Below are 26,883 nucleotides of genomic sequence, written 5' to 3'. Positions count from 1 at the left end.
TCCTTCTCATAGGATTCGAACAAATACTTTTGAGCGGGCAAAATGTTATACCCAGATTTCGAGCCATAAGAATTGTGACCTCGAAAGCTGGATTTGTAATATCTGGAACACGTCCGAAGTCTAGGCATCGAGCCTACGAAGCATAGACGACTTCGAAGATGGTAGCCTCGGGATACTCACAAGCTCGAAAGACAGACCCCGAAGTACGTCTGTTCTCGGGATGGCCTCGGATTAGGACTCCGAGCCTGACACCCGTATGAGCTCGAAGTCATGTGATCTCGGGAAGATGCTATAGCTCGAAAGTCAATAAGATACCTGGGTGAATAGGGCCTTGGCGATATAAGATATTAACTTTGAATATCTTGGTGAGTCATCAACGAGAGACGCGGTCCACATTGATTGCTATTTATATATAATCAAGGTATATTAATTGTTCAGTTATACACCCCCTGATCTTCAGGGGACGTTTCCTTATATATAGGATTACAGGCTTTGAATGCCATTAAATTCATTTGCATATACAGAATAACTTCCCGAAATATGTGGGATAGTATTATGAAATCTTCTCTATAAATAGAGAGGTCATGCACCATTGTAAAGGACCGAATTTTTGTGATCTTGGGAGAAACTCTGGAGAATTCATCCTTGAATAATTTTCAGATTTAACTGCTGAACCACGTAAAAAATCTCGTTTGTGTTATCGTATTTTTATTGGCCACAACTGATTATTGTTTTCGTGCTCTTATTTCACTGTGGACGAAAAACGGCGTCAACACTAGCAAAACCATTCCAATCATAAACTTTGATAATTTAAGTTGAATTAACTAATTAAGAAATATTTAATTAGGTTTCACTAAAGAGAAATTAGATAAAAAGAAATATTTTATTTTGTTTTAAAAAGATTATCTTATCATTTTCTTGAAAAAGTTAGTGTTTTGGGCTCCTTTTTAATTTTTCTTAAACAAAACCATTTAATTACTAAAATATTATTCCCTATTATCTTATTAACCTTAATAATTATGTATTGTGCTAAACTCAATTTTTATAATTATTAAAATTAAATTATAATTTTCTTAGTTAAGTACTTGGAAAAATCTCACTTTTTCCTTAAGAAATAATTTTGTAAACCCTAAGTTGCAAACAGCTTAGTTTAGAAAGTTATAGTTTGAAAACTATAGCTCCAAAAATTCTTAAAACTTGGCTATTCCAAGGAGTTCTTTGCCAAATTTCATACAAAAATAATCATTTTTACTTAGTGAAATCTATTTTCAAAAGAGCATTTTTTACTTACATACAACAAAAGTACAAAATTTACTATAATAATATCACATATATTATTTACAAAATTATATACAATATACAATATTTTATTAAACATAATTATATAAACACAATCCCACTAATTAAGCCACTTTCCTAATTTATTTTATATATACATAACTTCCCTATTTAATATTATAGGAATTCACTTAATAAATCAAATAGTAATTATATAATATACAAATTATTATCTCAACTAAATGAGATACAACAATTAATTGACGACAATTCCATGAAATATTTGAATAACCATCTTCATAAAAAATAAAAGAAATTGTCTAAATAAAATTGTTTAATCTGGTAAACTAATATATTAAAAAAAACAATTCAATTAAAAAATAAACATAAAAGTATTCAACATAAAAGTACACATTGAACCATAAATTAACAAAAACATTTATATAACTATAATATGATATTCTAATGTATTCTTTTATTTTTATTTTATTGATAAAGGTTTAAAAAAAGGACAACTACGTATAATTATAATATACCTGTCGAACTAAAATATTTTTGTTTATTTTACTATACTATGATAAAAATAAATAAAAACATTGTTTAACAATAGTGTTATTGTCTAACATAAACGATACTGTTTATTTTATTAAAATGAAATACACAAATATGACAATTATGTACATTTAACACATCTACCAATTTAAAGAAAAAAATAAACAAATCTGTTTAAAATACAATATATTCATTCAACATTGACAAAATAAACAATGTTTTCCAAAAAATAAACATAAACTTAACTGTATATTCATAGCAAGAAATATTCATAAAAATAAATATAAACATAACTGTATATTCATAAAAATGAAAAAAAAAATTAACATACAAAACCATCCAAAAAATTAAAAAATGACATCATGAGCGTAAACATAAAAATAAACAAAATTGTTACTAATAATAAGCAAGCATTAAATTTAAAATAAAAATATAATATTTAGTTTAGAAAAATAAACAAACAGTGACATTAAAAATAATAATAAACATAGTTGTTTATAACAATGAACAATAATCAATGATCAATAAAAAATACAGTCTTAAATAAACTAACATCAGAAAATAATGAATGCCAATGTGAAAGAGTCACAGTTTTTATTTAATTTTTGGCAGATATGTGATGATTTTTTGAAATAAATGCCAATGTGAAAGGATTACTAAAATGGGAAGTTATGATTACAAATCCCTAATTTCACAATTTTAACAATAAATTGTATTTAAAAGAAACATAAAATAAAATCATAAATAAAAAGAATCTTATTAATTAAAATCTAAAAATGGTTTAGATTTGTATACAAAAATGAAATTATTAATATCAATATTAACATAGTAATATAAAATATTATTGTAATGAGTCGTATAAAAATTCATTTTCAAAGGGCAACCTCTTTTTAAAACTGCCTAGAAATAGACCAATCTTTTTAGTGGAATTTGAGAATTCATAAAATATGTTTTATTAATTATTTTGGTCTAAAATTTCTTAGGCACATACTAGCATATGTAAACACTATTCATACCAAAAATTAGGTCATTTGAACTATTATTACTTAGTAAAAGTGTTCCCCAAAATTGGCTGTCCAAAAGTTATTTTGAGCTTCCAAACTTTTTGTCAAACTTTGCAAATTCATAACTCTCAGTCTTTTTAACATTTTTCTTTGAAACTCAATTTATTTACCAATATCAAAATAATTTTCATTCCAAAAATCATCCAAAATTTTAATACTTTGCTTATAGAAATTGTTGTCTAAAGTAAGTTGTTTACCTAGTTTTTTAAAAGCTAATTTTCATATTACACACAAATTTTGCAAGAATCATATCTTGGTCATTTAAAAATATTTTTGCATGTTTCTACACATTATTGACATCTACAAATCTTAAACTACAATGTGAAACCAAGAAAATCAAGAATAAATTTCATACAGGATTCGCTTGACCCATTAGAATTCAAGTCTTAAATATTTTCTCACATAAATCAAGATTTTTACCTAGGGAATGATGGATTACATCACTATCAATTATCCAAACCCTTATGCATACATAAACAACCATCAAAAAAACATTATCATGGTTCCAATAATCAATTAAAACACATCAAACAACTAGAAAATAGCAGTTTCAACAAAAATACATAGGATGTGACCAATTACCTTTTGTAGACATTGGTTTGGATTTTGGTGTCTCCTAACTCCTTAAATTCCTTGCTCATCCTTCAGTCTACATATATCCACTCCCCAAAAGCACCGAAATCAGATTATACAACTATATATACTCAGCTATGTTCATAAATTAACCGAACACTAAACTTAACAAAGATAGTCTAGCTTTTTACCTTTGTGGAGCTAACTTGATATGTAGATTCCTTAGCTTCAAAGTAGTACCCAAGATTTTAGAACTAAGTGTAGGATAAATAAATGATGAGAGATTAGATATTTGTGAAGAAAAATTTCAGGGATTTAGAGCCCTAAGGCAGTCAGTCATGGAAGAAAATAGAGAGGGAAATGGGAGAAACTTAGAGCTTAAGTTTCAAAATTTGTAGATAATGAAGACTTTTTTACTTTTAACTATTTATATGTGATAAAATGAAATCTGAATTACCATTATACACCTCCTTACTGCCGCCTCTCCCTGAGCATAATTAGCATTGATTAATTTCCTAATTAATTCAACTTGAGTTAATTAATCCTAAGCTAATGGTGTTTTTCTCAAAAAAAAATTATTATATGGTAATTTTTTCTTATTTTCCCCTAATTGCGATTTTAATATAAGGTAATTAAATTAAATAGGTTTTGCCATTTAATTTAAGTGTTCACACTCCCATATTTACTGCTGAAATAATTTAATTAGCCAAAATCTCATTTTTGGCTAAAATGTGCATTTTTCACAAAAATGCATTTTTTGATATTTTTCACACAAAAATCAAACTTTTTGACATTAATTTTAATTAATCCAATAATTCAATGCCCAATATTATTTTTCCATAATTATGCTTCTCAAATAACAATTATATGAGAATTTACCCGATTAGGGTTTCCATTTCGGTCCAAGACCGAAATGCTCGTTTTGTCGCCAAACCGCACTTATCACACTTTGACTAACACATGCAACATGAGCTTTTCTTTTCAAGCACATATTAATCATCTATAATAATATTCATATGCACCTCACCACCCTGTTCTTAGATACTTGTAGGTGCCCAAAACATGGGTGTTACAAAATATCAAACTTTTTCAATCATCTTCTACGACAATGGTGAGAATAGTGATGCACACGAGGCAGGGAATTGGCAGGAAGTAATCATCCCGTCCCCATCCCCATTTATAATTGGGGTTTTTTCATAAATGCCCATTTTTTATTATTTTTTTACATTTTTACATTCCTCCTTTTTTTGTTTACATTTTTACTAACTCAAGTTTTCAAAAATACGATTTTAATGTTTCAAAATTACAAAAATACGATTTACACTAAATATCAACCCACAAAACATAACGTTAAACAAACAACAAGAAAGCAACACGACAACAATCTCACAACAACACAATGCAACACATTGCACCTACAAAAAAAACAAAAATCAACACAAAAATAACATTAAAAACTCATTCTTACATTTTTAAAAAGCAACACACTGCAATACATTATCAAAAAAGAAACTTAAATGCAACACGACAACAACCTCACAACAATACAGTATTGAAAAGATAATTATACATCAATTCATTGCTTTAACTCAAAATAAACTAAAAAACAACAAAAAAGCAACCTCAAAACAATTTTTCCCTGCATAAAAATAAACTGAAAATATATCTCAAAACAACTAAACATATATCCAAAATAAACTAAAAAAACAATTGGAAAATAACTAAACATTAACCCAGTACATACTAACACATTAAAACAATTAGACAACAACTAGAAGTCAACCCATAGCATACTAACATGTTTTTTTTTTTTTAAATCAAAATATATCAAAAAACAACTAAACAATAATTAGACATCAACACAACAACATAACAACTATATATAAACTTAAACAACTAAAAAAATAATATGAAAACATCTATACATAAATATAAACTATACAAAAACAACTAAACTTGCTTGGAAAAAATAATAAAAAATTTACTCAATTTGAAATCAACTAGACACCAACCAAAATTATAGGAAAACTAAATATATAAAAAAAAATCAACTTGAACAACAACAATAAAAGATTAAAAAAATTATATTTATAAAAAATACACTAAAAGTACAAAATCAACTAAAAAAACCCCACATAAAAAAAAAAAGAAACACAATCTCTTGAATGTGCAAAGAAGCATAGTATTTATCTATTTTTTTATTATTTGAAATATTCATATTTCATGTAGATATTGTATGAATATTCTAGAATTTTTGAAATTGCTGTAGTAAAATTTATATATAATTTTTAGCAATACATAATAAAACTACAAAATGCAATGATGAAAAAGACAAAAAATGTTATTATTATTATTATTATTATTATTTGCTTTTTTCAAACTCTGACCACACTTTTTCTACATCAATCTTCATTATCCCCTTTTATGAACCTCATGTAGCTCTTGTAGGTTCTGACCACCTTAATGTTAAACCTTCTGGCAGTCCATCATCCAAGAGAAGCAACAGTATATCCCATTGTGTATATGCACACTTATTGTAAGTCTTCTGATAGGCTCGTGAAAGTCCATCACCGACCTATGAGAAGCAACAGTCCTCATTACCCAATGACTTGAGATGCTCCAATTAACCCATATCATTCAAAGTACCGGTCTTGGGATTTGATGAACGCACAGTAAATTTATAATAACACAACGCACAATAATAAAAATGAAAAAAAAAATATCTCGATGAATCATATAAATGTAATTTTATTAGCTTTTTGAGTGTTTGATGTAAATTTCTCTTTATAATTTTAATCCTCATTCCTGCCCCATGCCCGCTTATTCCTCGTCGAGGACGAGGTGGGGAATCCCCTATTGGAGCGGAGAATCCCCACGGGGAACCCATTTATTTAAAAAATCAATTTTATATTAAATTTTAAAATAAAAATAGTAAATTATATGTAAATTAAAATATTGCACAATATTTATGATATAAAATATTAAACATAATCACAAATAAAATTAAAAAAAATTACTAATATATTGCAATAACACATAAAGAATGATATAAAATACATATAAAATATTACAAAAATATATAATAATTTAAACGGGGGCCCGTCGTGTAACGCCCCGATTTCCCGAGACGTTACTTAGGGAGTCCATTTAAAAATAATAAACAATAAATACTTTAAGACACTAAGAGAAAATATTTATTTAAAATTTAAACAGACAATGAGATCTCATTATTTAAAAATAAAAATGTTGGACGCTAGGTTTAATAACAAAAATATAAAGAAAATAACCATTCAAGTCTGAAAATTTAAAAAAAAAACATAACATTTATTTCTAAAAACATAAAATAACTGGAGCCCAGCCTCTAACATGTTCCGTCCATGCCTCGAGCCCGCACTACTCACTGCTTTGCTTTGCCTTTACCTGCACACAGAGTACCCGTGAGCTAACGCCCAGTAAGAAGAGCTATGTAGGACATAACTCCCCAAACCAGAAAATATAAACTTTCAACTAAACATAAATAAATATCTTAAGCATAATAATCATCGTGCGATATATAAACATCATATCACACTAACATAATGTGTGTTACACTCACACACATAAATACTAACAAGTCATGTTGATCGGACATGAAATGTAATCTGCCTTGCCTGCGCTGTACTCACACTCGGCATTCCCACGGTGGCACATAGTCTAGCCTACGCTGTACTCACACTCGGCCGTTCCCTCGAGACATCGTTGCCCTGCCTGCGCTGTACTCACACTCGGCAGTTCCGTGGTGGCATCCTATTATCCTGAGTTATACACACCCAAGATAATTCCTGCAAGTGCTATACTCACACAAGCAGCTAAAATCTAGTAGCACGCCTACTCTATCATCTAAGCATGTCTACTAACTAAAATCCCTAGCACTATCCTCATGCTAGTCAACCTAATGCAACAATTCAGGTCACAAATATAATTACATAACTAACAAATAAGAAAACAAGGTTGTACGCATAACGTACACCCTATGCGCAGATGTCCACTCTTCTTACCTTAAACAGTGCGTTTTCCGCTGACGTGTCTCGAACCACTCGCTGCGTCACCTCGATGACCACTAGCTCCTAGACGTCCAATTACACAGCGAAAATTTAGGAAAAATAAAATAGGCGTTAAGGTTTTATTTCGAAACCTTAATTATCGAAATAATTTAACTATGCCATTTTAACATGCATGACACGTAAATTAAAACAATTTTCCACAAAAGGTTCAAACCATCATGTCACATACACAAACAATGATGTTTCTAACATATCGCATGAATTCATATAATTACTTTTTATGTGAAAATTACCAAAATACCATTTAATATCATAATTACATTAAAGACTCAATAATTTTATAAAAATTATCATATGACAACAAAATTTAATAAATAACTTTTCCAGAACCCTAAATAATCAGCAAATTCTCATATACGACCAGAAAAATAATTTTTTAACATTTATAAATTATTTTTCCTCAATTTCTCAAATAAAACCCAAATAATATAAATAAATACACAACCAAGCCCAAAAATCAAACTAACATTCAGAACTGTTTAAAATTCCAAAATGAACTTATAAAAATTATTTTAGAATTTTCTGGGCAAAATAACTAATTTTCTTAATTAATTTTATAGAAAAACTAATTAATTAAAGAAAAATTAATAACTGATTAAAAATAGAATCTAACTATACAGATCGGTTTTTACACCCTACAGTAACACACAAAAATTATCTAAGGTTCAGAACAGTAGAATTAATATTTTTTGATATTTAAAATATAACATAAACCAAATAAATCATGAAAATTACATAAATGATACAAATTCGAAATAAAATTACAGAGAGCCTTAGAATCTCATTTTAAACATATACAAAAATTCTCAGAATTTTCAGAATACTTTAAATAATTTTCCACATTTATTTTCTTAAATCACACATTTAAAAGTAAATAATTGAAGAAAATTATCAAATACGATCAAAACTTAAATCTAAATGTACAAAGCCATTCTAAAACATACAGATATCATTGAAACATAAAATCATATTTTTCTGAACAATAAAAATATTTTTCATAATTAATCTTTATTTAAACTTCAATAAATCATAATAATTCAAAGAAAAATCAGAAAAATATGAAACCAGTTGGAAAATGCTCTAAAATTAATGTACTAATTTTTAAGATTGAAAAACCAAAAAAAAACACCTCAGTAAACACCCAGATCTGGTTCGCCGGAAATATTGCCGGTTTTGTCTTCTTCTCCAACGGCGGCGACTCTATGGCTGACTTTTGCTGCTTTCCAATCCTTCTCTTGCTTGGAAAATGATCCCCTTATGTCCAGAACTTCAAATCAATAGACCCCAGCCCAAAAAGATGTCCGTAACCCCTTGTTCCGAAGTCTTCTTCTCCAAGTCCGGTGTACCGCCAAAAATGGAGCTCAAAATTAGTTTTTCTTGCTCTATACCATTTCAGCCCGTTTCTTCACGTCAAAACCGATTATTGGAGTCCCCTAAGCTTGTTTATCACCAACCACGCACACCATACACTCTTGAACCCACTTAAATCCAAAATTATCCAAGAATATGCATTTTCTTGGATAAAAATGGTGAATCACAATCTGAGACTTTATAAATGTATTTATCACACTCAAAATGTTTATTTACTCCCCTAGAATGATTCTATAATGTTCATTACTGCCCAGATTTTTCCCAAGTGCAAGAACTCAAAAAAATTTCTTCTCTTTAAAAAAAACGATAATAACACTCTCTCTCTTCAATCATTTGATTCCCTCAATAATCCCACGATTTCTCCATCAGATTATCATGGTAACACGTTTTAGAAATAGGTTTAAAAAAAATAAATTAGCGTTTGAAGTGGTAAAATCCTCTTTTCAAGGAATTTATTTATTTTTTTCTTTAAAAAAATAAAATAAATTAACTAAGTTCCACAACTGATATTATCAGTTAAATTTCAAAAATTTAATCAATTTTATGAATATTTAATCATGTTAAAACAGAAGAAATAAAGTCTCTAAAATGCCCCTTGAACCAATCTCAAACTTGAGGGTATTATGGTCTTTTCGCAAATTCTAATATTTAATATTATGGCAAACCAAAAATTACACATAATAAGATAAAATAATTTCAAGCATATTATTATTACTATTATGCTCATAATAATAATAATAATAATAATTACTATTATAATTTTTAAATAAATAAAATAACTTAACCCGAGCTATTAATTATTCACTTGACATTATTCTCATGTTGTGATTCCACAAAAACTCAAACATGAGAAACCATGAATTTTATTTCCATTGGAAGTCATACATATCCAATAATCCATCAAAGGAAAAGAAAAAATGACAAGGATGCACACAATGGGAAAATTACGAAATTGCCCTTCCGGGAAAACGGATATTACACGTCGGGGCGGGGAGTGCCATCCCCGGGATTTTTGAGCTAAATAACCTTATAAAGTTTTTATGTTAGCTATGTAACCTTCATTTTTCAAAATTTAGCTACACTAACCTCCTCCTTTAATAATACTTTTATATTCCAATAATGTCCTTTTATTTTTTATTTGTTTTTAATTAAAATAATAAAAAATCATATTTAAAAAAAAGGTTTAATAAACAAAAACGTGTTCAGCCCCCCATCATTCCTCCATCCACCATTTCTTCTTCAAATCCTATCAAATCTCTCCAAATGTATAGAAAGATTATTTTGTGACACACTTACATATTGATTTCAGTGACATTGTTGGAAAAAAGTAATTACATTAAAGTAAGTAAATGAGAAACCCTAATTTTTTAATTTTTTATTTGAATGTGAAAATAAAGAAAGTTGTATTTTGTTTGCTTACATGTTTATTTTTTTCATATATGTGTGGTAAAAATAACAATAACAAGAACACCAAGAGCTCCAAAATGAAGATCCCTAAAGGGACTTGTTTTCACTGTGGAGTAGATGGTCACTGGAAGAGAAACTGTCCTGAAAGAGAAAAATAAAGGTAAATTTGATTTACTTGTGTTAGAAGCTTGTTTAGTGGAAGACAATTCCTCATCTTGGATAGTAGATTCAGGAGCCACTAATCATGTTTGTTTTGCTCTACAGATTCTTAGTTCGACGAGGAAGCTTGCTGATGGAGAGGTAACTATGAGGGTAGGCAGTGGTCAAATTGCCTCTGCAGCAGCAGTTGGAACAGCCCGCCTAGAATTTGAGAAGAATAAATTTCTTATTTTAGAGAATGTTTATTATATTCCTGGATTTTCTAGAAACTTGATTTCTATTTCTATGTTGCATGAACAAGGTTTTAAAATTTCTTTTAATAATAATTCGATTGTTATTTTGAGATATGGTTTTAAGATATGTTCTACAAAATCTATTGATGGGGTTTATAAACTGCAAGCTAAAGAGAAATCTGCTTATAATTATGAATTATTTAAAATAGCTAATCCTAGATCTATTAAACGACAAAAGATTGATTCCGATAGTGAAACATATATGTGGCACTTGAGATTAGGCCATATTGGTCTAGAAAGAATTAATATGCTTGTAAAAGATGGTCCTTTAATAGAACTTTCTATTGGATCTCATTCTGTTTGTGAATCCTGTCTAGAAGGCTAGATGACCAAGAGACCATTCTCTGCTAAAGGTTCAAGAGCTACAGAACCACTTCAGCTGGTACATACGGATGTTTGCAGTCCACTTAATGTACAAGCAAAAGGAGGTTATAATGCTTTGTCACTTTCATTGATGATTATTCAAGATATGGTTACCTATACTTAATGCAAAGAAAATCTGACATTTTTGGAAAGTTCAAAGAATTTCAAGCAGAGGCTAAAAAGCAATTAGGTAAATCACTTAAAGTTCTTCGATCTGATCAAGCAGGAGAGTACTTGGATTTTGAATTTGAGGACCATCTGCGTGAGCATGGTATTCAATCCCAACTCACAGTACCTAGAATGCCACAACAAAATGGTGTTTCAGAAAGATGGAACAGAATGTTACTATATATGGTTAGATCAATGATAAGCTTCTCATCATTACCACTGTCATTCTGGGGCTATGCAATTCAATGTGCTCTATACATATTGAATGGTGTTCCATCTAAGTCTATCCAGAAGACACCCATGGAATTATGGAATGGTTGTAAACCTAGTTTACACCATTTTTGCATTTGGGGGTGTCCTGCACATGTGCTGAAAGGAAAGACCGGGAAGTTGGAATCACGCTCTGAAGTGGGCATGTTTGTGGGATATTCCAAAGAGACTAGAGATGGAATTTTCTATAGTCCAAAAGAAAATAAAACATTTGTATCGACAAATGCAACTTTTCTTGAACATGACTATGTTAATAACCACAAACCTCGCAGTAAGGTTTACTAGAGGAGATGGTCTCGAATGAAGTTGCAAAGTCACCGGCAACAACCAATAAAAAACGGTAAGAGGAAACTGCTAGTTCTCATAGAACCTCATCGTAGTGGGAGGGTTAGTAAGCAACCCATACGCTATGAACAAGAAGTTCAAATGCTTGTGTCAAACACAAACAAAGACGATCCATTGACATTTAAAGATGCAATGAATGATTCTGACAAGGACAAATGGCAAGGCGCCGTGAACTAGGAAATGGAATCGATGTATTCCAATTCTTTCTGGGTTCTTGAAGATCCACCTAAGAATATCAAGCCCATTGGTTGCAAGTGGATATTCAAGAAGAAAAGAGGAGCGGATGGGAAAGTAGAGACTTTCAAAGCAAGGCTTGTAGCCAAAGGCTACACACAGAAAGAAGGGGTTGATTATGAAGAAACTTTTTCTCCTGTAGCCATGCGAGAATCCATTCATATAATCTTATCCATTGTTGTGTGCATGGATTATGAGATTTAGCAAATGGATGTCAAAACAGCTTTTCTGAATGGCTACCTTGATGAAACCATTTACATGTCTCAACCAGAAGGGTTCGAAGTAAAAGGTTAAGAGCAAAAAGTTTGCAAGCTTCTTAGGTCCATCTATGGACTCAAACAAGCTTCTAGATCTTGGATTCTTAGATTTGATGACACAATTAAAACGTTTGGTTTTAAACAAAACGTTGACAAACCTTGTGTCTATAAAAAAAATCAAAGATGGTGTAGTAGTATTCCTCATTCTTTATGTTGATGATATATTATTGATTGGCAATGACGTAACATCATTATCAAAGGTAAAGAACTAGATAGCTGGACAATTCCAAATGAAAGATTTGGGAGAAGCCAAGCATGTTCTGGTTATTCAAATTCTTAGAGATAGACAGAACAAGACTTTGGCACTGTCTCAAGTAACTTATATTGATAAGGTGCTAGAACGCTTTAATATGCAAAACTCCAAAAAGGGTGATATGCCAACCCGTTCTGGAGTAGACCTTTCCAAGGAGCAGTGTCCCAAAACACCTCAAGATGAGAAAGATATGAGATAGTATCCCTATGCCTCAGCGGTAGGCAGTCTAATGTACGTCATGTTGTGTACAAGACCTGACATTTGTTATGCAGTGGGGATAGTCAGTCGTTATCAATCAAATCCTGGATAGAGTCATTGGATTGTAGTGAAGAATATTCTCAAGTATCTTAGAAATACTAGAGATTATATTCTTGTATATTCAGGTGGAGACCCGAACCCCACTGGTTACACTGATTCTGATTTTCAATCAGACAGAGATAGTCGGAAATCGACTTCTAGATCAGTGTTTACTCTAGGAGGAGGAGCAGTAGTCTGGCGTAGTATTAAACAAACTCCACCATGGAAGTCGAGTATATAGCAGCTTGTAAAGAAGCTAAGGAGGTTGTGTGGCTCAAGAAGTTCTATTCCGATATGGAAGTAGTGCTAGATATGGATAAGCCACTAGTCATATACTGTGACAACAGTGGGGCAGTAGCTAACTCAAAGGAAGCACGGAGTCACAAGAGGGGAAAGCACATTGAGAGGAAATATCACTTGATCAAAGAGATAGTTCATCAAGGAGATGTTGCAGTTATGAAGATAGCTTCAGAGCATAATCTTGGAGATCCTTTCACAAAGACTTTATCCATGAAATCTTGTAAGGAGCATGTAAGAGACATGGGAATGAGAGAGATGCCTCATTTGCTTTAGGGAAAGTGAGAGATTGTTGGGAATTGTGCCCTAAAAGTATATGTAGTAGATATTGTTTTAAGAAATAAATAAATTAATTAAATTTGTTATGTATATATTTTATGGACTATATTATTCTGTGATAATATTAAGTAAATGTCAGAAAAAAAATTTAAGTTCATATATGTGATCTCAACCACATATTGATACAAAAGGATTGTGTTTGAGATAAATGAACTTGAATAGTTCGCAGTAAAATAAAGTTATGGAATCTTTAGATTAATTACTGCAAGTACGGTCCACTAGTATTATGAATACATGTGATCTGGATCCGAATTACTAGTATAGTAGGACACTTTAGTGGAGATACTTTATATATTAGAGAATATATAGAACTGGACCAGATATGTTAATTAATACTTAGTTAAATATCGCTTCGAAGTATTAATTAAATATATTAACTGATGATCATATACAAATAGATCTTAATCCTGAAGTTACTATGAACTCCTGTTTATGTTATATGAGTTCTTTGATTCACTCGTTAGGGTCTGTCAGAATGATCAGGCTAGAAACTTTTGTTTTGGGAACTCATTAATGTAAATGGCTGGGGACATAGTATACAGATATGGAATATATACCTTCTCGTAAGAGATTGAATAATGGTTCTCTCAAGGGTTGACTTTTGGAACTGAAAGGCTATTGAGCTCAAATTCATAATTTAGTTGTGAATTAAGCTTCACTAATAAAGTCAATGGTACTTAAGGAAACAAGATATAATTAAAAAGGTGAAATGTAATTTTATTCCCGATTAATTATGAACCATTATTAGAGAGTTAATTTGTATGTAATGATTATATTAATGGAGGATTTATTGTTATAAAGTACTCAGTAAATGAAATGTCTATAATTACAAGAATACAGTCTCATATTTATAGTAGAGTAATCTTGAGATTAATAAATTAAGATTATTTAATTAATAATATCAAATTTATTAGAGCTTGGAATTATAGGTCCATAGGTCCCCACAGTAGCTCCATCAACACTATTCAAGACAAGAGTTGATATAAAGGGTAAAATGGTAAAAAGACATATTTAAGAAGAAATATGTTATTCGGGCCAAATATGTAATTATGTGATAATAGTGATTAATTAATTAATTATAAATTATTTGTAATTATCAAAATTAATTAATAATTAATTATTATATGATTTTTGAAATTATATAAATAATGAATTTATTATAATTTTTGAAATTATAATAAAATAAATATTTAATTTTTGAAATTAGTATTTAATTAAAATTGGTTTTAATTAATTGATAGAATTAATTAAATATCTTTATTTGAGTGGGAGATAATAATCTAATAAGTTCAAATTAGATTTGAATTTAAAAGATTGATATTTATTCAAATAATGAATTATATGTGATAATTAGTTAAAAAGATAATAGATTCAAATTTGAATTAATTATCAGATTGTTGAATTTTATCTGATAAGGTAGTTTGAATAAATAATTAAATAATTATGAAAAAATCTCATATCCTTAATTATAGGGAGCTACACGACACACACGGGCGTGAGCTACATAAAAAATCGGGGATATATTTTTCACTTTTATTTATTTAATTAATTAATTAATGGAAAATTCAAAAGTTAGTTTTTGATATTTTCATTAATAAGATAATTAATTAATTAAAAGATAAATTATAAATTGGTTACATATTTATTTTTTAAAATTTATATATTTTCTATTTAAGTTAGAGTTATCAGAAAATAAAAGATACTGAATTTATTCGCTCTAAGAAAAAGAACGATACTTTTCTATCTCTTCCTAAAAAAGATACAGAACCAATCTCAGAACTATTATCTTGATCTCATGTGTTGAGTATATCAAGTTGAATCAGAAATATACTATCATTTATTCTCTAAGTGCCCACACACTTCTTGACGTGTAGAGAACATTGTGGAAGATCTTGGTGTGAGTACCTAGGAGCAGCTTAGATATGAAGATCGTTTATTTTACGAAAAGATAGCAAGGACACTTGATAGACATCAAGAGGTATGTTCTTTATTCTTTTCTTGTTTATGATTAATGTATGTATATTAATTTATCCGCATATTTAAAGATAGTTTAAATATGTTACAAAATTTTTGTTGTACACTGGGCCAACCCATCACTATTCTGCTGCGTATTAGGAAACTTGTTCCCAACAATGGTTCCTTACAGAGTTACAAGAACTTATACCAGATGATAGTGATTTAGTCTTTATTTCATATAGAAATCAAAGCATCATCAATGGGGTGTCAAATATTTATAGGAAGTCACAACATGGGCATTATAGGTGGCATCTGTCTCAGAATATTAAAGCACGTGTCAGAGTTAAAGGTGTCATAAAATTATTTGAAGATACTGCCAATGCCTATAAAGTTTCCGACTTCAACAAACTCTATGGTGAATTGAATAATAGATATCTCGTAGCAGTGAAGTATCTTGAAGAATCAAATCTCACACTTAGTAAATGGGCGAGATCTCACTTTATAGGTTGTCGGTACAATATTATGACTACGAATGGTGCAGAATCTATTAATGCAGCACTGAAGGAACCTAGAGAGTACCCCATCGTTGCATTGTTGGAGGCTATGCAAGCAAAAGTCTCTGAGTGGTTCAACAATCCCCGTAATATTGTGGCATCTATCAATACAAAGTGTACACCTTTAACTCCAAAGGGAGAGAATATTATTCGAATTTTTTTTTAGAAAGCATCGGAAATGAATGTGAAACAACTTAACCGATTTGAGTATGAGGCTAAATGATGCCAGAATTGATTTAGGACAAAGACAATGCTCATGTCGTATCTTTTATCTTGATCAACTTCCATGTGTGCATGCATTAGCATCATATGAGCAAGCTGGAATAGAAGTGTATGATTTGTGCTCTAATTATTATAAGTTGGAAACTTGGGCATTGGCTTATGTTGATACCATTTATCCAATGCCTCAACAAGAAGATTGGGATATCAATGAAGTTGAAGTATTGTCTCCAAATGTCCCAATCAAGTGTGGTGGAGCAAAATTGAAAATAATTCCATCAGTTGGCGAGGGCAAAAAATTGATAAAAAGGTGTGGTTTATGCGGGCAGCCTAGTCACTCCAAAAAAGCATGCCCCTTACAAGCCACAACATCTACTATGGTTAATTTATATCATTGTATTTGAATTAATTTAAATTTTCTTGTGTTTACTTGAGATGAACCTCGACTTCCATGAGTAGAGCTCGATCATACATTGTTGAGCTTTGCAAAGATTGGTAAATATTCCAGTATAGAATGCGACTAGCATGAGTAGAGCTTTACCGTCAACGGTCGAGATTTGGAAAGACTAATAATAACTTCATCATAGAGCTCAACTGACGTGAGTAGAGCTCGACCATGAATGGTCAAGCTTTGCAAAGATTGATAAATATTCCAGTATAGAACGCAACTGACATGAGTAGAGTTCGACCATCAACGGTCGAGATTTGGAAAGACTAATAATAACTTCATCATAGAGCTCAACTGACGTCAGTTATTGTAAAGATTGATAAATATTTCAGCATAGAGCTCAACTGACGTGAGTAAAGCTCGACCATGGATGGTCGAGCTTTGTAAAGATAGATAAATATTCCAGCATAGAGCTCGACTGACATGAGTAGAGCTCAACTGTCAACAATCGAGATTTGGAAAGACTAATAATAATTTCATCATAGAGCTCAACAGTCGTGAGTAGAGCTCAACCGTGTCAATATGTTTAATAAGAATAATTTAATATTAATAAATGTGACATTTAGTCTAGGAAAATTATGAAAATACAAATATTTTTATACAAGAAATTAATAAATGTGGCATTTAGTCTAGGAAAATTATGAAAATACAAAAAATTTTATACAATTAATTTTTTAAGTATATTGATAATTTTATTTATTAGTAAAATAGTGGCATTAACATTTGTATAGAGCTCGACTGTATTGAGTAGAGCTCAACTGTACAGGTTGAGATTAATAGAACCTTTACAAAATGGCTCGACTATACATGGTCGAGTTTTGTAGAACCTTTACAAAATGACTCGACTGACATGAGTAGAGCTCGACTATACCTTGTCGAGTTTTGAGAACTTTTACAATATGACTCAATTGGCATGACTAGAGCTCGATTATACATGGTTGAGATTTTAGAACCTTTACAATATGGCTTGACTTACATGAGTAGAGCTCGACTATATACGGTCGAGATTTATCAAAATTGTAATTTTGTTTACTATAGAGCTCGACTATATCTAGTTGAGATTTCCAAATACTAAATAAGCTTCAAATTTAGAGCTCAACTGACATTAGTATATGGTTGAGAAATCTAGAGAAATTCATGATGATCTTAGTAGAGCTCAACTCCATATAAAGTTTTTAATACATTGTCATTCTTGAAACTAGCCAAACATTTTGTTATACCCAGATTTCGAGCCATAGTAAATAGGACCTCGAAAGCTGAGTTCGCATTAAATGGTCTCGTGAGGGTTAGGGTATGCTCTACGATTGTAAATCGAGCCTGCAAAGTATGATACATGACCTCGAATGTAGTGACCTCGAAATGATCTCGATCTCGAAAGATAGCTCTGAGCCCCTCATCTTCGGGAACAACTTCGGAGCAGGGATATTGAGCTCGATGTACTATCTCGAAAGCAATGTTAGCTCGGGAGATGTCAGTGGCTCGCACAATGACGTGAAACCTGAGATGCTGAAGCCTTGGAGATACGCTATGACCACCTTGAATATCTACAAGTATTGTAAATATGAGATGTAATCCTCATTTATTGATGTAAATCCCCAAGAATCGTGGGATATTATTTAGTCAGTTATGCGTTTCCTGATCTTTGGGGGACGTTTCCTTTTATATCTGATTATTGGCATTTAAAGCCATTTATTTTTATTCACAAAAGAGTAACTACCCAAAATATGTGGGATAGTATTCTGCATCCTTCTCTATAAATAGAGAAGTCATGCACCAATGTAAAGGACCGAAATTCTGATCCTTGAGAAAAAACTCTGGAGAATTCATGCTAAAGAATTATTCAGAGATAATCTTGAGATTAATAACAGAGACTCGTGGACTAGGCAGATTTAACTGCTGAACCACGTAAAAAACCGTGTTTGATTCGTTTGTTTATTTTTGGCCATTGTCTTAAATTGTTTACGTGCTCTCTTCTTTTATCTGTTGACGAAAAACGGCGTCAACACATTTTAAAATATACAAATTACTAAAGATCCCAATCTTGACAAGAAATATCTACTACCATATTCATTCCTGTAGAATGGTATCATGTCATCTGAAAGACGATCAAAAGTACAACCAGCCATGCCAAACTCAATGAACTTAATTGCGTCGATTGGACAATCTCCCCTGTTATAAGACAAATTTAAAATCAATAATAGATTTAAGTTTTCAATAAATATAGACTAAGTAAGCATGTATATATAGACTTAGATAAATATACTTACAATGAATTTTGTGAAACACTAAGTAAGTGTGTATATGTCCATGGTTTATGAAGACATTGTGCTATGTCCTCAAATTGTGAAGATACACGAAGCATAGTCGGAATCATCGTTTGGAGTGGCAACATCAAAGCATCCATTTCTTTTGATGAGGTCGCTCCAATACTGCAGTCATAAACAATCAATTCTAATGCTTGTAAGTCTACTTTAACTGCAACCCAATGATGGCCCCTTATGTTTAAAGGCATATATAACTTTTTTGAGCCTTTCCATTTTTTGCCCCAAAAATGCGGATAATTCCCTGAAATATATCGACTTATCTCATCATCAATAATGTTAGGTGATAACTCTACAAAATAGAGTTATTTTACCACTTTTTATGTACTAATTGTTGCATAATTCTTGAGTTTTTAATTGATTTATTAAGTTTTTAAGTAATTTTGAATTTATTAGGTTTATGTTAATTTTATAGATTTTTGTGTGTTTTTATAGTTGTTTTGTTGTAAAATATTGTAGCTAATTATTTAAATAATTGTTGTTTAGTTTGGGGTAAAAAATTGTTGTATTATTGAATTTAAATGTTAAATATAAATTAAGTTATAATTAATATTTTCAAATAATTAAATTAATTTATTTTATAATTGAAAATATTTAATTATGATTTAGTTTATGATAATTTTGTTAGGTAATATGTTGTATTTTTGTGCTTGAAGAAGTAAGGAAAATGTGACATTTACAAGGAAAAGAAAGGAAAAAATGGTATTTCTGAAAAGCTAAAGGCCCAAGCTCCAAGGCCCACCAGCAGTCCAAGGCCCACGCCTGCCTCTTTCAGCTCCTCATCAAGCCCAGCCGTGCACTTGCCACTGCCTTCATCAATGCCGTTTGCATCCTCCCAGCTCCTTCAACATATATCATCACCACTTCAGCATATATCATCACCAAGCTGCCTCCCATTCCATTCAGCAGCCGTGGCCCATTTCATCCCTCCAGGCCCAATCGAAGATATGCATTGTTGTTTAATTCTTGCCCAGTTAGAGCCTAAGTGTGGAGAGTCTGATTACCTTCTCTTGCCCAGCCCAAAACATCTCATCACATAAACACCAAAAAGGCCAAAACTCACATTTTTATTCCCAATATTTTTCACTCAAATACCAATTCACTCTTCCCTATTTTTCTTACCTAAATAAACATTCCTAATTTATTTTTACCCTAGCTTTTCACTAATCTTTTACCCAACCAAACATTTCATCTTTCCAATACTCTTACACTTACTCTATTTATCCTACCACTTCCCAACACAATTAAATTAATCAATTTATTTATTTTAATTTGATTAATTTAATCTCCATATTTTGCCTATAAATAGAGCCTTGTAAGACCATTTGGGGGCTCTTCTTCTTCATCTTTTTTTTCAACCTCTTCTACACTCCATATTTCTCTCTTCTTTTCACTATTGTCTATCTACCATTTTCATCTTTTGAAGAGCATGTCAAGTATGTTATTTTGTAATTTTTATTTCAATCTATTTATGAGCTTCTAATCTTTTCAAATGTTATTAAGATGATGATGAAGCAAAATGTAACTAGATAGTATTTTTTTTTTTATTGTATGTTGATTTCTCATTTGTGTAACATTGTTTATGGATTTTTCTATCAAAGATATGCATTTTTCATCTATTATTGAGTGTTAAAGCATATTACACTTAGTTCTTCATTATGCAAAAATATGATATTCTTTGATTAAATGTTTTTCATTAAATTGTTCACATCTAATTCTTAGAGCATAAGTATCATATTTTGCCTAAACATAATCTCTTTGATTTCTTGTAGTTTCATTAGGTTGTAACACAACTAATGCTTAGAAATTATATCTTATATAAGTGAAGAAAAATCCTACCTTTTTGAAAGAGTAAATTGTGCTTGAATAAGAAAATATATTTTGAAAAAAAGTATAGTGTGATTTATTTCAACTATATCTAAACTTGGGAATCAATATACTTATAAATACTATTGAACTTGCATTTTGTGGATTCTAACATCTTAATAATCTTATTTTACTTATCTCATTTGAAAACCATTTTTCTATTTAATCATTAATCTTTTTATTACTTATCTTTTATTTTTCTAAAACAAAATCTCATCAAATATTTGGAACTAGGTTAGAATATTCTTGCTTTGTTTGAAATAGTTTCTTTTGATGTTAGTCAACTCCCATGGGTTCGACCTCATACTTACATGAACATTATATTCCGAAACGATTCGTGCACTTGCGAGTTTAAATATTAAAACATACCCTCTTTTGGGATCAACATTAGGGTTAGAGTTGAAGTTGATGGTCTCCAACTAAGTAAATTTTTCATCCAAAATGATTGCATCTTGTGGAATCACATCTTGATACTCATGTTGTCGCTTTCTAATGCCAAACAGAGCATCATCAATGTGCTATAAAAAATAATAATAACATTAAACACATGGAAACAAAATTAAGTTTTAGATATAACGGATCATAAAAGCATATGTCATACCTCACTAAATAGTCATTCATGGTCTTTAATAATCCGCTGGAAATAGTCTATAGTTCGTAAACCAAGCCCACAGTCAATAATTTTTTTACTTATTAAATGTTCATCAAACATCTTTTGTTTTTCAGGATCAATCTCCCTTGAAAGATCAATCTGGATATGATATTCTCGTCGCAATCTAGTCCGACGAAAAGGGTCAGTGTATGGTGATTTCATGTAGTGTGAAATTTTTAGTTAGGGGTGGCAATTTGGATCACGACACAATGACACAACATGACACGACATGAAAATAAATGGGTTTGGGTGACACGTTTAATAATCGTGTCATGTTCGTGTTTGAGTTGTTGACACGCTTAATAATCGTTTCATGTTCGTGTTTACCTTAATCATGTCGTGACATAGTCGTGTTGACCCGTTTAATAATCGTGTCCTGTCATAATCGAGTCAGACACGATAACACAAATAATTTTCATAGGTTTTATGATTTTTTTCATATAGTTATGATTAATTGTGTCATAATCGTGTTATCGTGTCGTGTCGTGTTCGTATCGTGTTGACCTATTTAATAATCGTGTCGTGTTCATGTTCGTATTTTTGACACATTTAATAATCGTGTCGTGTTTGTGTTTACCTTAATCATGTCGTGTCATAATCATGTTAACACGAATCTGACACGTTTACACGAATTGTCAACCCTAGTTTTAGTGGCCTCTTTGGAGGGTGCTCTTCAACATGGGGAGGTTGCTCTTTATCAAAAGGAGGTTGGTCATCAACATGAGGACGTCGCCCTTCAACTTGGGGAGGTTGCTCTTTATCAAGAGTAGGTTGGTCATCAACCTGAGGATGTTGCTCTTCAACATGAGGAAATTGTTCATGGTATGTTCTCATGTAATCATCATCACTAGTACAGTTGCCACCATGACCATCATCACATTAGGGCATTGATACGATATTTTGTTGTTGAAGTAAAGGAATTATCTTTGAATGCAACATTGCAATTTCTCATCTTATCAATGAAAATTGTTGATCTATGTGAGCCTTGAGAGCAAACCAGTCAACTTTGTCACCTTGACTCTCTTCTGGTCCAACTTCTGTAGCTTGACCAGTGGCTTGTCCTTCATTTGTAACACCAACATTGGCACAAGTCTCATGCCTATCACTATCATCTCTTGTAGCTTCGCTCATAGATTGGACATGATTTCTGTTACCAACTTCTATAGCTTAGCCTTCAATTGTAACACAAACATTGTCACAAGTCGCATGCCCATCCGTATCATTGGCCCATTAATTGTACCTCCAAAATCTAACACAACAGTCAATATATACGTCATGCGGTTTGACTTTGGTTCAAGGATACAGATGAATCCTTGCATGTGTGGCATTCTCTTCTCCCGTTCAGTAGGTGAAAGGATACTTTTTATATACTAAATAAAAAAACATTAATATAAATTTATATATATATCTATATTAAAAGGAAGACTAAATAAAAATAAATAAATTAGATGCTAACTGTTGACGCCGTTTCTCGTCAAACAGTAAAAGAAGAGCACGTAAACAATGAATGACAATGACTAAACGAAATAAAACAAATCAAACACGCAATTTTTACGTGGTTCAACAGTTAAATCTGCCTAGTCCACGAGTCTCTGTTATTAATCTCAAGATTATCTCTGAAAATTCTTAAGCATGAATTCTTCAGAGTTTTCTCTCCAGGATCAGAATTTCGGTCCTTTACAATGGTGCATGGCTTCTCTATTTATAGAGAAGGACGCAGAATACTATCCCACATATTTTGGGTAGTTACTCTTTTGTGAATAAAATAAATGGCTTTAAATGCCTATAATCAGATATAAAAGGAAACGTCCCTGAAGACCAGGAAACGCATAACTGACCAAATAATATCCCACGATTCTTGGGGATTTACACTAATAAATGAGGATTACATCTCATATTTATAACACTTGTAAATATTCAAGGTGATTATCGTGTATCTCTAAGGCTTTAGCATCTCAGGTCTCACGTCATTGTTCGAGCTAATGGCATCTCCCGAGATCACGTGTCTTTCGAGATCGTACGTACATCTAGCTCGAGACCCCCGATCCGAAGTCGTCCCCGAAGATGAGTGTGTTCTCGGAGCTACCTTTCGAGATCGAGATCGTTTCGAGCTCATATATTCGAGGTCATATATCGTACTTTGCAGGCTCGATATACAATCCTGGAACATACTTCAATCCTTACGAGACCATTTGTTGTGAATCCAACTTTCAAGGTCATATTTACCATGGCTCGAAATCTGGGTGTAACACTAACCTTGGAATCACCTAGAGCTTCTAGCACATCACTATAAGAGGGAGGTTTCTTACACTTCCAAGTAGTCCTCCATCGACAAATTCTCGGTATTGATTCGTCAATATCATCTCAAAGCTCTACATTCTTTCTTGCCACTGCCGGAACACATTCATACATTAATGTCTACACATGGAAATAAGAAAAATTGTAAGGTATTCGAAAATAATGGATGTTCTTCAACTTTACTTAGGGAAATTTTCATACCGCTAATGGAAGAACGAAGCCTGAATAAGTGAATGAGGACATCGTCTTTGCTTTCTCATGCACCGATTTTGCTTTTCCTTTTAGTCCCTTTCGGAGTTGCTTTAATGCATACTCATAAGAATGAGTCCCCCAAGGGTATTGTTTGAACATGTCCAAATTATTAACCAATCCCAATAATAATGAGTCGATGTTAGAAGAACTTTTGTTCCTGTGCATTAAGGCCACAAAGACAAACAAGAGAGATGTCATCTTTAATATTTCCTTGCTACTTACATTTACATTCCTTCAAACTCTATTATTTTAGTTTGGGTTGGACATTTTTGTAAATTTGGCATTCACGTCGTCAATGCTGACTATTTCTTTCCCATGAAAGTGTCTATCTTTAAATGCATTTGACTTAGCTTGAGTTTCCCAACCTTTTGGATATTCTAAGAATTTTAGCCCGGATATTAATGCATACTTCATCAATGAGAATCGGATCGGTACCCCATTAACAACAAACCACATCTCTGAATCTCTATCACAGTCTGCTTCCCGAATGAGTAATAATCACATCACTTAACTTGAATGTTCATAGTTCTTAGAAAGATCAAGAAAGTGGCCAAACGAAGATTCCTTGAACAATTGTAAGTTGGTCGTGTTATTCTTTAGTACATCATTGATAAGTTTTGTGACCTTATCTATTTGACTTTTTACACTTATCTTGCACTCAAAGTGTTCATTCTCCTCTAATATAGGCTTCAATTGAGGAATCTTTTCAATATGCAATAAATTAAATATCATATTTCTCAATATTAAATAACATCAAAACTTAAATATTTTACAAAACAAAACTTACTGGAAGTGTTTTATGTCGTGGCATAGAGGAAGACTCTGATTGTTCATCAACATGTGATTCTAATTGTTCTTCAGAATATGTCACTGACTCTTCTTCAATATATACCTAGTAATTAAAAATAAGAAAAAGACAAATTTTTAATCAATAAAGTAAAAAACACGTTAATCGAGCTCTACTCACTCTAGTTGAGCTTTACACTAAAATTTCATTTAGATTTTGGAAATCTCGACCATGTTTGGTAGAGCTCTACTCAAGCTTGGAAATCTCAACTATGTATGGCCAAGCTCTACTCACACCAGTCGAGCTCTACTCATACCAGTCGAGCTCTATACTACAAATTCAATTAGACTTTGGAAATCTCTCCTATGCATGGTCGAGCTCTACTCATATCAGTCGAACTTTACTCACTCCAGTCGAGCTCTACTCACACCAGTCAAGCTCTATGGTATAATTTCAATTAGGCTTCGGAAATCTTGACTGTGTATGGTGTTGCTTGACTCACACCAGTCGAGCTCCATACTACAATTTCAATTAGAATTTGGAAATCTCCACTTTGGTCGAGCTCTTCTCACATCAGTCGAGCTCTACTCACACCTGTCGAGCTCTATGCTACAATTTTAATTAGACTTTGGAAATCTCAACTATGTATGACCGAGCTCTACTCACCAGTCGAGCTCTATGCTATCAATTAGACTTTGGAAATCTCAACTCATGCTAGTCGAGCTCTAAACTGAAAGTTCATTGCGTTTTTTAAAATCTCGATCATAACCACTTGAGCTCTACTCGTTCTAGTTGAGTTCTACAGTTTAAACCAATATTTTTCAAATCATGCCTTTAGTGCTCTAAATTTATAGCCAATTGATTTCAATTAAATATATTATCTATTCTAAAAAAAGTACAAAAATAGAAAAATTGTAGTTAACTTCATTTACCTCATTATCTAATTGAGTCGTTGTTGTGTCTGCGAGAGGTGTTGGTGGCACACTAGAATCCAACGATTTTGAGCACGATGACTCCGGACTAGATTCATGAATAATCAACCGTCGTTGAATCGGTTGTTGTGGATCTCTAATGCTTGGTACTTTCGTTCGTTCCATGGAATCTAGGAAATAGAGTGTATAAGAGTTGAGCTTGGGTGATTGGAGAGTCGATCCACCTAAAAATGCTAATAGAAAGTAAATTTACATAAAAATATCATTATTCGAACATCATAATAAGATCTATTTAAATATATGGGTCTAAGAAAATTGACTTAAAGTGATTATGTACCGTGACTGAAATCTTCAATAAAAACAAGATTGTTAATATATCAATTATCAAACTAAGCTAAAATGTACACTCTACATCACATATCCAATATGTTTTTTTTTAACATAAAAAAAGATAATGAAGTAGTACAATTAATCAATGCAATGTAAGTATTCATTTCAAATATCAAACCATAAGCAACAACACATATTGTATATGAGTTGAAAATCTCAATCTAATTTAATAAAGTTAGTTCATTGAGGCATCTTCACAAATATATGGTTTGCATTATTATTAAGATTGTAAAAAAATGAATAAAATAAATAAATATTATAGTAAAGTGTAATAGATTATACAAAAATTTAATAAAAAAATGGGTACTTAGTGTCATTTTGATCCAAGGAACCCAATATAATCAACTCACTCACATGTACATATATAACATATGCGAAAATGGAAAGAAAACATAACAAAAAACAAAAAACAAAAAAGTGGGAAATGTTGAATGAGATTTTGGTCACCTTGGCAGTGGGAGCAGGAATGGAAGTGGCTATCCTTTTGATGTTTTCCTTCTTTTTAATTCTTTGGTAATTGTATTA

The sequence above is a fragment of the Humulus lupulus genome, chromosome 5 (genome assembly GCF_963169125.1).
Source record: "Humulus lupulus chromosome 5, drHumLupu1.1, whole genome shotgun sequence".
Taxonomy (NCBI): domain Eukaryota; kingdom Viridiplantae; phylum Streptophyta; class Magnoliopsida; order Rosales; family Cannabaceae; genus Humulus; species Humulus lupulus.
The sequence above is the reverse complement of the archived record's forward strand: the minus strand, read 5'-3'. Positions refer to the sequence as shown.